This window comes from Hyposmocoma kahamanoa, unplaced genomic scaffold (genome assembly GCF_003589595.1).
Source record: "Hyposmocoma kahamanoa isolate Upper Pololo Valley unplaced genomic scaffold, ASM358959v1 100021, whole genome shotgun sequence".
NCBI lineage: Eukaryota > Metazoa > Arthropoda > Insecta > Lepidoptera > Cosmopterigidae > Hyposmocoma > Hyposmocoma kahamanoa.
Window position 1 is genome coordinate 17,455,559 of NW_020653200.1, and position 14,780 is coordinate 17,470,338.

The window sequence follows — 14,780 nt, forward strand, 5'->3', positions numbered from 1 at the left end:
AAAACAAAACAATTTCTTACGTAGGAATACCTTTGACCGCCTTAAACAGCCGCGAAATAATTTTCTATGCTAATATTACACGCGTCCAGTGCAGTGACGGCAAGTAATGGCCACCGAGATCACACACTTACAGGGCGAGCGCGAATGGGACACTGGACTGGAAGGTTGGTGGCAAGTGTCGGCGACACCCCGTGTCCCCGGTTGCGGCGCATGCGCCCTCACCCTACATCAAACTTGCACTGCAATACCCCACGGCCGACGACCAAGTGCAAGCTACAATTCTAATAATGAAGATTTCCGGCTTTTGGGTACGAGATATCCGTCCATCTTTATTAAAAAACTTAAAGCATTAGGCCGCTTGCTGGTATATAATTGTCGGTTGAGTCACTTTGTATGAATGTGACTCGAGTTGCCACCCGTTCCGTATTTCCTGAGACGATTATTTTGTCCTTCATATAATTTATATACCATCAAGACAGGCACATTCCTATAATTCCAATTAAAAAACCTCTTCGTCTCTTACCAGGCTATACTTATACAAACTAGTGCAAGCGCATGCCCCTACACTTGTCTCCCCAACGCATCGGTCGCTATAATTATAATTAAAATTATATCGGTTTCATAACGCTGAAGAAAAGTAAAAAAAATTTTCAACTTGGAAAGTGAACACTGAAACATAGCAAAAAATAAAATTCAATTTTGTTTGGTTCATCCCGAATCCTGATTTTTAGACCCAAAGCGCACTTGCGCACTGCATCCAATTCGTATTCCGTAAGTCCGCTTAGAAACCGAGAAAATACGAATATCGCTTGTACACCTAGAGATAAAATGATGATGTGACATTTCGGACCGTCATTTCTCGGATTCGGAACAGGGGGGCTACTCTCGATCTCTGTCCGACATCCGCCCGAAACAATTACTGTCAAATAAGTAATATTCGACAAAATTAAAAGACAAGTATCAAGTATGAAGCTTCATTCGCATCACGCGTCTTTTCATTTGGCAGTAATTGTTTCGGACGGATGTCGGAAGGAGATCGAGAGTAGACCCCCTGACACGCATCGACGTAGAGCGTAAACGTTTTTAAAATGATTGGTCCCTTTTATTTTAAATGTAAGTCAAATCTTAACCCAAATCTGACAACTTATGTCAATGTCGCAATTTTGAACAACAAAATTAGATCTGATCAGAGCTTTTCTGCCATTGGGGTAGGCAAAGACAATGTAATTCCACTCGCTATATTAAGTTCGTTATATTAAGGCATATTTTTAATAAGTAAGAAATATATTACTAAAGGTACCGATATGTCATCGTTATACCTCATAAAAAATATTTTTCAGTAAACATTTCCACATATCCTTTACGACATCTTATTTGCTATATAATCTTTAAGTTACGTATTTACCTTGTTCCCCAAAATAAATTTATAAGCAGGTAAATACTGCGCGTTAATGGAAGAAATTAATAAATCCTTTAATAAAACATACGATATAGAAGTTACACACAAAATGAAATTGGAGACAGATGCCGTTACCGAAACGGTATGTCGACTTATTGAGTTGGCATCGCAGACTTGAGTCGTAGGAAATATTCATTTAATACAAGTAAAAAATAAGAAGAAAATATCTTTCTAGCTTAAGATGTTCAGTGGTATGTATTTTTTTCATATCACAGAATATTAAGAGACTCTCTTGTAACACCCTCTATTTTAAGTATTTATGTTTTATGTATGATTAATCCACTTTCATGTATATTTAGAATTTCGGTACGTCTTTAAGAGCGCAAAATAAGCGCGATTGTCACTAACTAAATTTTGCTTTGCGTCATTTAAATAGCATTTAAATTTGCAATTTGAAAAGGTAAATCAGTTTACATAGTTAACCTGGGGCTTAGTGTTCATATGTCAATATGAAAATGTTTTTGCAACTCATTTGACTGTACTAAATTAACCGACGCCGCCGCCGCGCCGCCGCGCGTATGCAGCCTTGCAAAGGTCAAAGTAATGAGGGGAAGTTACTTTCTGTTACTATCATCACGGCATTTCTATTGTTTTTGGGTAAATTGAACGGATAGTTGAGGTAATTTAATTGACATAAACTTACGTCTTTGGAAGTAATAAACTTAAACTCGAACTAGAAACCTCTTATTTAGAAAGTTAACCAAGTTACAATTGATATTATTATTATAGTAACAAAGTAAAAAGACACTTGCTTGTAGCTACAACTGACTTTGCAAAACATTATTATGAAATCGTCTGTCGTCATAAAGTTCGATTTTACATTTTACCATGATCGCATTAACTGGATGTCACGTCGTAAGGCAATGCAAATAGTAAAGTATCGAATTAAATCCGAGGCTCTATTTCGACGTAACGCAGTAAATACGTCACTCGCAATGTAATGTTTACAATGATAGCAGCCCCAATTATACCACGAATCTCGTCGCCATATTTTTATTGCGAGTGGCGCCTCTTCAATCATTCCATTTACTTGTCTATAACTGAACATGTTCAAACTTTAAAATAGCTTTCACAAAGCAACAGGAACAACTATGTCACTATCAAAACCGCTATTATGTAGTAACAAATTGAAGTTGTTGACGGTTTTCAGATTTTCTCTAGTTTTATTTTCATTTTCCATTATCATGACACGTTCGACGACGTAGTTGATTTTTGAAATTTAATAGAAAAGCTAGGTATTAACGGCGATGTTACCGTCAGTCAGTGTTATAAATAGAACTAGCAATGAACTAACCATATATATATTTTGAATGACAGTGTGTTGCGAAAAGATCGATAGCGTAAATGCTGAAAGCTAAGTTCTTTCTATACAAAAGCAGCCACAGCTGCTTTAGTTTCTTAGGTAATTGTATGAAATTTAAGAAATAAACAGACTTTCCGCTACAGTCACTTGGAAATTTTATATGCAAAGTCAGTTTTATACCATGCGAATAAACAAAAGTGGCTAATGATGCCTTTGCACTAAGCTGCCACTGATTAACTATGTCACTGGACACAGAGTATATTATTGGCTTGCCTTGCTCAGCCTTGCGGGCGGCCTTCGAGGTACGTCGAGTGAATAATGTGCACAAAAAACTATAATCGCAACAAGGCTATATTTGTACTGGATGAAAATAAAATGTGGAATAATTTTTACATGATTACACTGAAAATAACAAACACACTGAAAACCGGTTTTCAATGCAATTTGAAATTTGTAACGATTCATCATAAGGACGTTTATCGCAATCAGTTTTTATCAACATTTATTTGTTTCCAAGAGTACAAACAATTATTAGAAAACACTGACAAAATACATATGCAGCAATGACGAAGAAGAATGAGTTTTTGAAGAAAGTAAGCCGATGTATAAAGTACACAGTAAATGATGCAAAGAAAAATATTTCTCTACTATTCCTACTATTAGATTGGATAGTCATTTCTTTGGCAGGCTTATATGAATTGTGTTATATGGATCATGCGCCACTGGTGTACAAGTATTGGAATAAGTAATACTGAGTTACTGATACGCGTAAATTCAATAATAAACTGTGCCTGGAAAACTATTTGGGGAGTGTATGCAACAACACTATACACACAACAATATAATAACATAAATGGGAGAAACACACAGAAATAAAAATGAAAGTTACATGCTCCCTGATACGCTAAATACATTACTTAAAGACCTATACACATATATTTAAAAATATTTAAAATTTAAAAAAAGTTACTTGTTAGTAGTTTTGCAAAAAACCAAAACAATGCAAAAACAGGTTGAAAACATTTTAACAAATAATACTAGAATTAATATTATTACTATCAATTAGTAAAAATGTAAATTTAAATTTAAAAATCTTATTAAAAGAGAAGTTTACAATTTCTTTTCTGTTGCATACTTGCATACAGCCAATGCTTTTGTCTATGCACGTAAAAAGGAATACTTAAGTCTATGGTTAAGCCGGCTTCCTTGTACCCGTTCCATGTGGTAGTAATTTGTGATACACATGTAAAATAAAGTATTTATTATAATAAATAAAAGACTTTCCCTGCTCGCCCGCACGACCACGCCCTGAATACAAACACAACATGGTGTCAGAAGTTCGTGCAGAATAAAATTAACAAGGTATGGATCCAAAAATCATAACTTCAAACATAAAACCACTTTTAATCAATGGCGGCGACTCAAATGCCTCGGAAAAATGGCGTCATTGGAAACAAAAATTTGAAATTTACTCTGATGCTAACGATTTAAATAAAGCTCCAGACAAAAAACAAGTCGCAATATTTCTACATTGTATCGGTGATGAAGGATTAGATATATATAACTCATTTAACATAGACCGAAGCACAGCAAAATTCAAAAATTCGATGAAAAGTTCAATCCTTGCAGTAACCTTACAGTCGAAAGATACAACTTTTTCACACGTAAACAAAAAGAGGATGAATCGATAGAGGATTACATCACCATACTCAATAATTTAGCATCATCATGCAAATTTGAGAATTTAAAAGAATCATTGCTAAAGGACATGTTTGTAATCGGAGTTAGAAGTAGTCAAATAAAGGAAAGATTATTGCAAGAAGAAAACTTAACAATAGAAATGGCAATCAAAATAACAAAATCCATGGAATTATCACAAGAAAGGTCAAAAATTCTCAAGAGCCAGTCAAGTAATGAAAATAACAATATTCAAGCTGTATCATTACAAACCCAAAATAAAAGGAAGTCAAGACAGCAAAATAATTCTCATTCTCAATATGATACAAGTCACAGAAGGTATGACAGTACACCAAGGAACAATCAATTTAATAAAATTTCATCAAGAAAATATTATTCAAGATCAAAATCTCCAAATTCAAGAATCTGTCGAAGATGTGGTCAAGTACACAGATATAAATGTCCTGCAGAAGGTAAAATGTGCTCGATATGTAAAAAAATGAACCATTTTGCAACACAGTGTTTCTTCAAAAATGAAAACAAGGGTAGTAAAAACTCAAATGTGAGTATGATTAATCACTCATCAGAGAACAATCATTTTGTAATTGGTTCAATAGATCCCAAAAACATCATATATAATAACTGGAATATAGATATATTGTGTAATAATTATAACTTAAATTGTAAAATTGATACAGGTGCAGAGATTAATGTAATATCAAAACAAACATTAGACAAGATAAAAAGTAGTACACATGAAAAGATTGCTATATTTAGAACAAATAATAAAATATTTTCTTTTTCAGGTGAATTAGTATCAAATATAGGTAGCTGTTTATTAAAATGTCAATTTGAAAATGGTCTAATCGCTAAGATATATTTTGTAATTGTTGAATGTGAATGTCAAACAATAATTGGATCAAAAACTTGTGAAAAAATGGGAATAGTTAAACGAATATATAAAGTGAAAGAGTCAAGGTCAGTACAAAACATTGTTTCAAAATATAAACATACATTTGAAGGTGTAGGTTGCCTACCACATGAGGCGCATTTATATGTTGATAATAGTGTAACACAAAAATCTGTCCAGTGCGTAAAATACCCTATTCATTGCAAAATCGTCTCAAAACAGAATTAAATTACATGGAACAACATAAAATAATAGAAAAAGTCACTGTTCCTACAAAATGGGTAAACTCAATTGTTCTTGTTGAAAAACCTAATGGTAAACTAAGAGTCTGTCTAGATCCTAGAAACTTAAATGTAGCTATCAAAAGACCCCATTATCCATATCCTACATTTGATGACCTAAGGTCAAAGGTGGCAGGTGCTTCTATTTTTTCAAAATTATATGCGAATTCCGGATATTGGTCAATAAAATTAGATGCAGAGAGCAGCGACCTCTGTACATTCAATACACCTTTTGGAAGGTATAAATTTTTAAGACTCCCATATGGTATTAATTCTAGCGGAGAAATATTTCATAAAGCCATGAATGATTTATTTGGTGATTTACCAGGTATTCTAATATTTGTTGATGATATTTTAGTATATGGTTCTTCTGAAGATGAGCACAACAGTAGACTTGAAGCAGTATTTAAACGTGCTTCTGAAGTAAACTTGAAATTTAATGAGTCAAAATGTCAATTTGGTTTGTCAGAAATTTGCTATGTAGGTCATATTTTCAATAAAATGGGCATAAGTCCAGATAAATCAAAAGTTGAAGCAATTGTAAACATGCCAAGTCCTAAAAATGTAAAGGAATTACAACGATTCCTCGGAATGATTAATTATTTAGGTTCTTACATTTCAAATCTCGCTGAAGAAACTAGCATTCTCAGAGATTTACTCAAAAAACATAATATGTGGCAATGGTTAGACAATCACGAAAAGCAATTTCAAAAATTGAAGTCAATTATTTGTCAGTCTCCTGTATTAGTACACTTTGATACAAATAAACCCATAAGAATGTCTGTAGACGCATCACAACATGCAGTTGGTGCAGTAATATTACATGGAAAAAACCCTATAGCTTATGCTTCAAAGTCATTAAATAAAAATCAGCAAAATTATGCACAAATAGAAAAGGAACTCTTTGCTATAATCTATGGTTGTAAAAAATTTCAGCAATATGTTTATGGAAGGCCTATTCAGGTAGAAACTGATCATCAACCACTAGTAACACTTTTCAAAAAACCATTATATGATTTTCCTACTCGACTTCAGAGAATGATGATTGCTTTACAAGCATACCATTTAATTGTCTCGTACACAAAGGGTACTGAAATGTATATTTCAGACACTCTCTCACGTATTGAATATAATGACATAAAGTCAAATACATTTATTTTACAAGACCTAGAAGAAAATATGGAAATTCATGTAAATTTATTAACATCTAACTTAGCAATAAGCCCTGAAAAATTAGATAAAATTCTAATTTATACAAACCAAGATTTAACATTACAAAAACTAAAAGAATACTTTAAAAAGGGATGGCCTAATAATAAAAATCAATGTGACACATTACTCCTTCCCTATTGGAACATCAAAGAAGAAATTCATGTCATTAACGATTTACTTTTTAAAAATCAAGCAGTAGTTATTCCTAAATCTATGAAATGTGAAATTTTAGATACTCTACATGATGGTCACTTAGGCATTGAGAAAACAAAAAATTTGGCTAGAGGTATAGTTTATTGGCTAAATATGAACCAAGATATTGAAAACAAAATAAGGCAATGTGAAACTTGTGCTATGTATAGCATAAATAAAACTAAAGAATCTTATATTCCTCATGAACAACCGTTGTATCCATTCCAAAAAGTAGCCACTGATTTATTTGAATTTCAAGGTGAAAAACATTTACTTGTTGTAGCTTATTATTCTAACTACATTGAAATAGCTAATTTACATAAAAACAGTAATAGCTCAATAGTCATAACGCATTTAAAGTCGATATTTGCTCGTCATGGGATTCCCATGCAATTAGTAAGCGATGGAGGTCCACCTTATAACTCTATAGATTTCAAGAATTTTATGCAAGAATGGGACATAGAACACATAATAACAAGTCCCCACTTTGCTAGAGCAAATGGCTTAGCAGAAATTTCAGTAAAGATTATAAAAAATATACTTAGAAAATGTAAACAATCAGGTTCAGACCCGTATTTAGGTCTTTTACAATATAGAACTACCCCAAGAGGAAATATTAGTTCTCCTTCACAATTATTAATTGCTAGAAACCTTAGAACTAAACTACCAAACACAATTAATAATCTAAAACCTAAAATAATAGACGCAAAAAACCATTTACAAAACAAAGAATTGAACATAAATAAAACAAAAAAATATTATAATAAAAAATGTAAACAATATCAAGATTTTCAAATAAATGAACAAATTTATTTCAAAAAAAATCCTAAAAATATTATATGGACACAAGGTACAATTATATCTAAAACAAAATTTCCTAGATCTTTTATTGTTAAAGATTATAATGGTAATACATATAGAAGAAATACTCAACATATTCGCAAAAATTATAATAACAATATTTTCAAGTCAGGCAAAACATCAAAACTAAATAAAACTGTAAGATTTGATAATTTAAATTCAGATGAAATAAGTTATAAACAAAAAATTTCATTTCCTATGTCAAAAAACAGTAAGTCATATTTTAAAATAAAGGAAGATGATGATTATTCTACTATTACATATAGTTACTTTGAACCAACAACTTTATTAAATTCTGATAATGAATCTGATACTTATTTATCAACAGAGTCAGACAATCAGTCGGTACAGTCTGATATTAATAAGACAATTTTATCACCAGAGTTTATTAACATTGATAAAAGTGATACCTCATATGAGAGTGTTAATGATTATTATGAATATCAACCTGATAATGTATTGTCACCCCCAGAAATAAGTCAGTTAAGTTGTTTGTCAAGTCCTAATAGTTCACCAAGTATTGTGATACCTGAAGTTGTAGTAAGTCCGATTAGTCAAGAATCTTCAAGTTCAAATAATGTTCAAAATAATGATGAAACACATATATGTCTGAAAGAAAATATAATTTAAGGGGAAGACTATTAAAGAAACCAGATAAATTAGATTTGTAAATTTATATTTAAAAATAAACATTGTATACAAAGTCGATACAAAGTTAGTAAATCAGAATGTTTCATAATAGATTGTAACAATATATATTAAGTTATTATCACAAAACAATACTAATATCGTTTCACTTATGTAAACTTAATGTAAGTAGTAATATAGTAATTATGTAGTGTCAGTAGTTCAATTTAATTAAGAGGTTATTTTTATATTTGAATCTTCAAAGTCGAACTTAGTTTTCTTAAAAAAGAAAAAGGGCATGTTGCATACTTGCATACAGCCAATGCTTTTGTCTATGCACGTAAAAAGGCACGTAAAAATACTTAAGTCTATGGTTAAGCCGGCTCCCTTGTACCCGTTCCATGTGGTAGTAATTTGTGATATACATGTAAAATAAAGAATTTATTAAATAAAAGACTTTCCCTGCTCGCCCGCACGACCACGCCCTGAATACAAACACAACATTTTCGATTAATATTTTTTCTAAACGAAAGCGCATAATGTGTGCGACGATTATACAAATCTACGTATAAACCCGTTAAACATATAGCACAGGTCCGATTTAAGAATCACTGTTACATGTTTTGTTCTGGATAATGAATGAAAAAGAAATTTCAAATTCAATAAGGATCAAGTCTACGAAACGCAAATGCGACATGCGGCGTCCATTGACGTTAACACCTTTCTCATACCAATTGAGCAACTTCATTATTTCTTCCAGTACACATGTGAAGAGTTTGAGAGATATGGTGTACTGCTTGTCTCACACCACGTTTGATCGAGACGAGGCCTGAGGTTTCATGCATGCGCACTTGCATAGTCGAGTCCTTGTACAACTCCCGGAGGATTTACTGCCACGCAGAGGTCCCAGACACGATTCCCGGGCCGGGAGAAATATTTGGATGTCCTACATTTATTTCTCTCGTGAGTTTGGGTGTAATTTGTGGTTGTCTATATGTGTGTCCATGACACCTGTGACACAGGATTTCGTGTGCGTTATTATTATTATTATTATATCCACGTATCGCTGTCAATGCCACTACGATGGAGAGTATGAAACACGGCATCGGCAGGCACGGCATGTTCGACACTGACGAGAGCCTTCATACATGCTTTTAAACATTTAAATACTTAAATACTTTTGGTCCTTGATGTTCTTTTATGATTTCAGTAATTAATCTGGTGTTGTGGGATCTAATAAATGTTTTTAAACTTTTTCGGATTTAATTTGTTTAACTTCTGATTCTGTATTGATTCTTATTATTTTGTCCCACTTTATAATTTATAATCTGAATCTAAACCGATAATCTTCTTGCAAGAAATTATTTAAGTAGTGTATTTAGCGTATCAGGGAGCATGTAACTTACCTTTCATTGTAATTTCTGTGAGCAAGACAATAAACATTTTATCTATCCATCTATCTATCTACTAATATTAGCCGTATGGGCTACTTTTCTGTGAGCTCTTCGTATTACAGTGAAGTCGCGACAAAGAGAAACGATGAATAGCGTTGTTGCATACCTACACACACCAAATTTTTTCTAGGCAAACAAAAACAGTTTCTTATTAAATTTAGGCATATAGAATAGAATAGAAATCATTTATAACTATACTATACATATCAGTAACTCAGTATTACTCATTCCAATACTTGTACGCTAGTGGCGAAGGGTCCACAGAACACAATTCACATGGGCCTGCCAAAGAAATGATTCTCTAATGTAGTAGTAGAAATAGTCGACAAATATTTTTCTTTGTATCATTTACTGTCTACTTTTTACATCGGTTTACTTTCTTCAAATATTCATTCTTCTGCGGCAATGCTGCGTATGTATTTCGTCAGTGTTTTCTAATTGTTTGTACTCATGAAAACAAATAAATGTTGATAAAAGCAAGTTGCGACAAACGTACTTATGAATGGTTAAAGATTTCAAATTCCATTGGAAGTCGTCGTCACTAATATAGAAGCTGAAATGTTTGCTATTACAGGAAAACATTGTAATGTTTTCCTGTAATAGCGCTGAATGCACCAATAGATTTAGATAAGTATCACATTGGAGGAGGAGGTGGAGCTACACTACGGCCCTCCCACTGATATACAGGTATTTCCGAACAAAATTCATCGGATGAAATAATATCCTATCTTGTTTCAAAGGCGTGCGTTGGGAATTTCTAGTTTAAAATGTTATTAATTACTACCTCTTAGTATTTTTAATGACTATTTTTACACTGTAAGCTGCTCGTATTACATGTAAACAAACTCCACCTCCTAATTAGATGTGATGGAGACTTGCAATTTTCATTATCATTTCATTTTAATTTTTCACTTCATCTTTTCTTGTTTCCGCTTGTGAAATAATCGCACCTATTGTAAACGCTTTAGTGAAATGACGGGAAAACATAAACTCGACACTTTCTAGCACCATACAAGAATCGAAACTCTGTGTGGAGGGTACAAATTTGAGACTCGTTTCAAACAGCGGCTACCAGAATAGTAGTTCGTACTTCGTACGTTCGTAAACATTCGTAAAAGATCATAATGCACTTTTGGCGATATTTATGACGGAAAAACTTACAGTAAGAGTAATTCACACGTTTTTGCAAAACGCCGATTTATTTCGTTTTTACAGGGTTCAAAAAACACTAAAGGACTAACTGAGTTTACAGTGGTAAGACTATATATTCGCGATTTCTGAGAGGTTAGAGGCCATATCTCTCGGAAATTCCAAATATGTAATTTTTATAGCGAAATCAGTTTTAATAACTTTCGCCGCTGAGCGCAACAAAGAAGAAGATTAAAAAAGAAGAAGAATATTAAAAAAGTGGATAACATGGCCAGTCATTGAGGCCAGTGTACTTACTTTGAATTCCAATTTTAAAAACAAAACGAAAAGCATGGTAACATAGACGGGTTAAACCATAGATTTAGTATATAGGTATTAAATCTATGGGTTAAACTCATGTTAAACTATGAAATTGTAGTTATGAAGCTCTGGCCACTTTGAAATGAAATAAAAATTATTTAGTGTAAAATTCTGATTCGAAACTTTATCAAAGTTTTTAGGTTGAAGTATATTTAGTTTGAAGTTATTAATTTGACATTTGTTTTGGTTAATTTAGTTATCAATTTGACGTTCATTTTGGTTAATTTTGAATCATAATGATCATAAAGAATAATTTTGAATGGATACTGCTAAAATTCGTGTAATTTGTAAGTACAAGTATAATTCACAAGGATCGATTGTGGCACGTATGCTGCACAAAATACACGGCACATTGACAACACGTACGAAGCGGATAATTAGTTGGACTGTACGAAAGGGGACAAACTGGATTTAGAAAATTGTGAAAGATTTTTTAAATTTTTAATTTAATGCGTTTCTGAAATCGAAATTAAATTTTGTTTCTTAACGTTCTCGAAAACTATCGCCCGCGAAGAAAAATTAATAAGAATAAAAAGTGTTTATTTATGTCTAATCAATCCAAAACAAACACTAAAAAGCCAAGTAAAAAAGGCAAATTTAATTTTTGTCCTGTAGTCTTGGTAAATGAAAATTTATCAGCTTAATTTTCTCAAAGACGTTAAGAGAAACTAATAAGAACAAATTTATATCTAATATATCTAAAACAAACACTAAAAACAATTCAATACAAAATATAAACAGTGTTTAAAAATTTTCTGTCCAGATTCCCTAATGTAACTGGACAAAGATGACTAAAGATGAAGGAAGCGCGTGTCATTATGATTAAAAATAGATTCTACATAATCCTGGTGACAACCGCAAACGGCGTGCAGAAAAACTTACCCACTGAAAATTGTTGGTAACTATTTGGGGGTCCCGCCGCGGAGTAATTCATCATAGCTTTCTTGTGGTGGCACTGCGGTATATTTGTATTTGCGTATTTTTGATATATTTGACAAATAATTACCATGTGTAGATAGCATATGCGACAAAGTATTTGCCTGTTCAACAAATACAAAAATACCAAACTAGCGTTAGCCTCCGTCGGTTTCTCAACGCATACCAAAGGAGCCAAATAGGCAAATACGCAAGTAAACCGTCCACACAATGGTCATATAAATTATATTAACTCTTTATTTGGCTCCTTGAGTAGACTATCATATTTGTCAGTGTATGCATATTTGTCTGTACTTCAAATATTTTTCCAAGTACATCAAACGTTCAATAGCGAATACAAGTAACCATGACCTAGTACAATTATGACTGCAATGATGGCAGCACTGATGGAGAAAACTACTACGACTAATCAAACGATTTCACCCCTACCTCTACACGATGACGGTAGAGCGCAGCCGAACAAACCACATCAACTTACAGGAGTTCCCGGTTGAAGCTCTATACGCACCGTTGTCTTGAACTTTTGGCTTTAACTTCGCTACCGACTACCATTTTTACCGCAACATACATAAATACAAGGAAAACAGTGTAAGGAAGCAGTTCCAAAATGTTGTATGTATTGTATAATACTACATATATTATTTATAAAAAATATGTTATGCGCATGGTGATGAGCTAGATGCATAACAGTTGCAGTGCCACACAGATAAATCTGAAATAAAAAACATAGGTAATCTATCGAATACAAGAATCTGCCCAGTTCCCGAGTCTGTCGAATAGCTATTGTACCGAATCACGAATCTGTCGAATCTAGAATTTACCTTATACCGAAAAACAGGTCATTTCGTATAGTTTGAATACCAAATAATTTATTCTACAATCTGCACTAGAACCTTGTGCCTTGGATATGCGAGCACGCGGCAAATTGACGTCCATGACTACCGTTACAAGGTAAGGCTAACACGCAATGTAAAAGCGATCGAAAATCGAAAGCCATTGCCAGCTCTTATAATTATAAAACCAGGATTAAGTTCTCCAGTGTCATGTACTTCTAGTGTAGCACTAGCTCGGCAATTAACTGACACGTCATGTTTGAGAATTTAGGGTTATGCTGGAAACTTGCGTAGTGCATTCTTATTATGGTACCCTCAACCTAGGCGTTTTATGTTAGTCTGTACATGTGAATAAATGTGGGCTGCAATTTTGGTACATGTGAAGTCTTTTTTTTTACCTTCGACTTTATTTGAGTTTCAAAAAATACATAAAATAAGTTAAGTTTCTCGCGTCTTATTAAAACGATGAAAACGTTTAATTACATCGACATGTATCGTTTTAGGATCCTAATGCCTAGTAAAAAGAACAAGTGAAGAGAACTCTTGACTTATTTTGTCCTTTCATTTGAATTTGGTATTAAAATAAAATAAAATCTGTTTTGTGGAGGTATAAAACCACATAAAACACAAATTATTATTTCAACATAAAATAGGGATTCTAATAATATGAAACAAATTAAATGGGATATGTCATAAGGGTTATAACTATATAAGTAAAAAGCGAAAAATAACAAAACAGAGATTTTTTGTCTCATTTCGTTTTTTACACAGTATTTTTTTTTAAGCGTAATTGCACACAAAACAGTACAAATGGCTGACTTAATGCCCTTAGGCATTCTCTACCAGTCAACCGGGGAGTTGGGTTCAAAATAATTAACAGGGGTTCATAACAAATACAGGATAATTAAGTTATAAATTTATTAATTATAAATTTAAGTTTATAAATAATTATGATATATAGTTTGAACATAATATAAATATAACACCTAATATTATATGAATAACTAAATGCTTATATAAGCAACTTATATACACATAAATACATAATATATAATATATTCACATGTATTTAATATACATATTTATATATAACAATGTCGGACCAATGGGATGTAAATTGAGGCTCCAATATGAAATCGCGTACTAATTGCTAATTGTATTATAATAACTTATTAATCAATCTATATACATTTATGATTTACTTATACAATTAACGTGACATTTCTTGTCCAAACCTTTTACTTCTAATTTTAATAAACTGTTGTTAGAGACAAAAGTTTATAAAAAGAAATACGTGGATCGTTGGTGTTTGGATTAAATCTGTACTTTGTTAGACCGTCATGAAATTCTGACCTAGTGATAATGGGACCACATCTGAAGGCCACCCTTTCAAACAAAAAAGAATTTTCAAAATCGGTCCACAATTGACAGAGAAATCGGACAACATGCATAAAACATACATACAGTCGAACGTATATATAACCTACTCTTATTTAAGTCGGTTAAAAATATGTAATAGTTATAAA

General features: G+C 32.5%; 1 protein-coding gene and 1 pseudogene across 1 annotated transcript in view; one reads left to right on the forward strand and one right to left on the reverse strand.

The window, feature by feature from the left end:
- LOC113235825 (glucose transporter type 1) overlaps nt 1-14,780 on the reverse strand; it is a gene marked incomplete at its 3' end in the record, with an annotated part of 131,549 nt that overhangs the window by 52,353 nt on the left and 64,416 nt on the right. The window lies entirely within an intron of this gene.
- Nucleotides 4,123-6,057, forward strand: LOC113226435 (annotated as a pseudogene).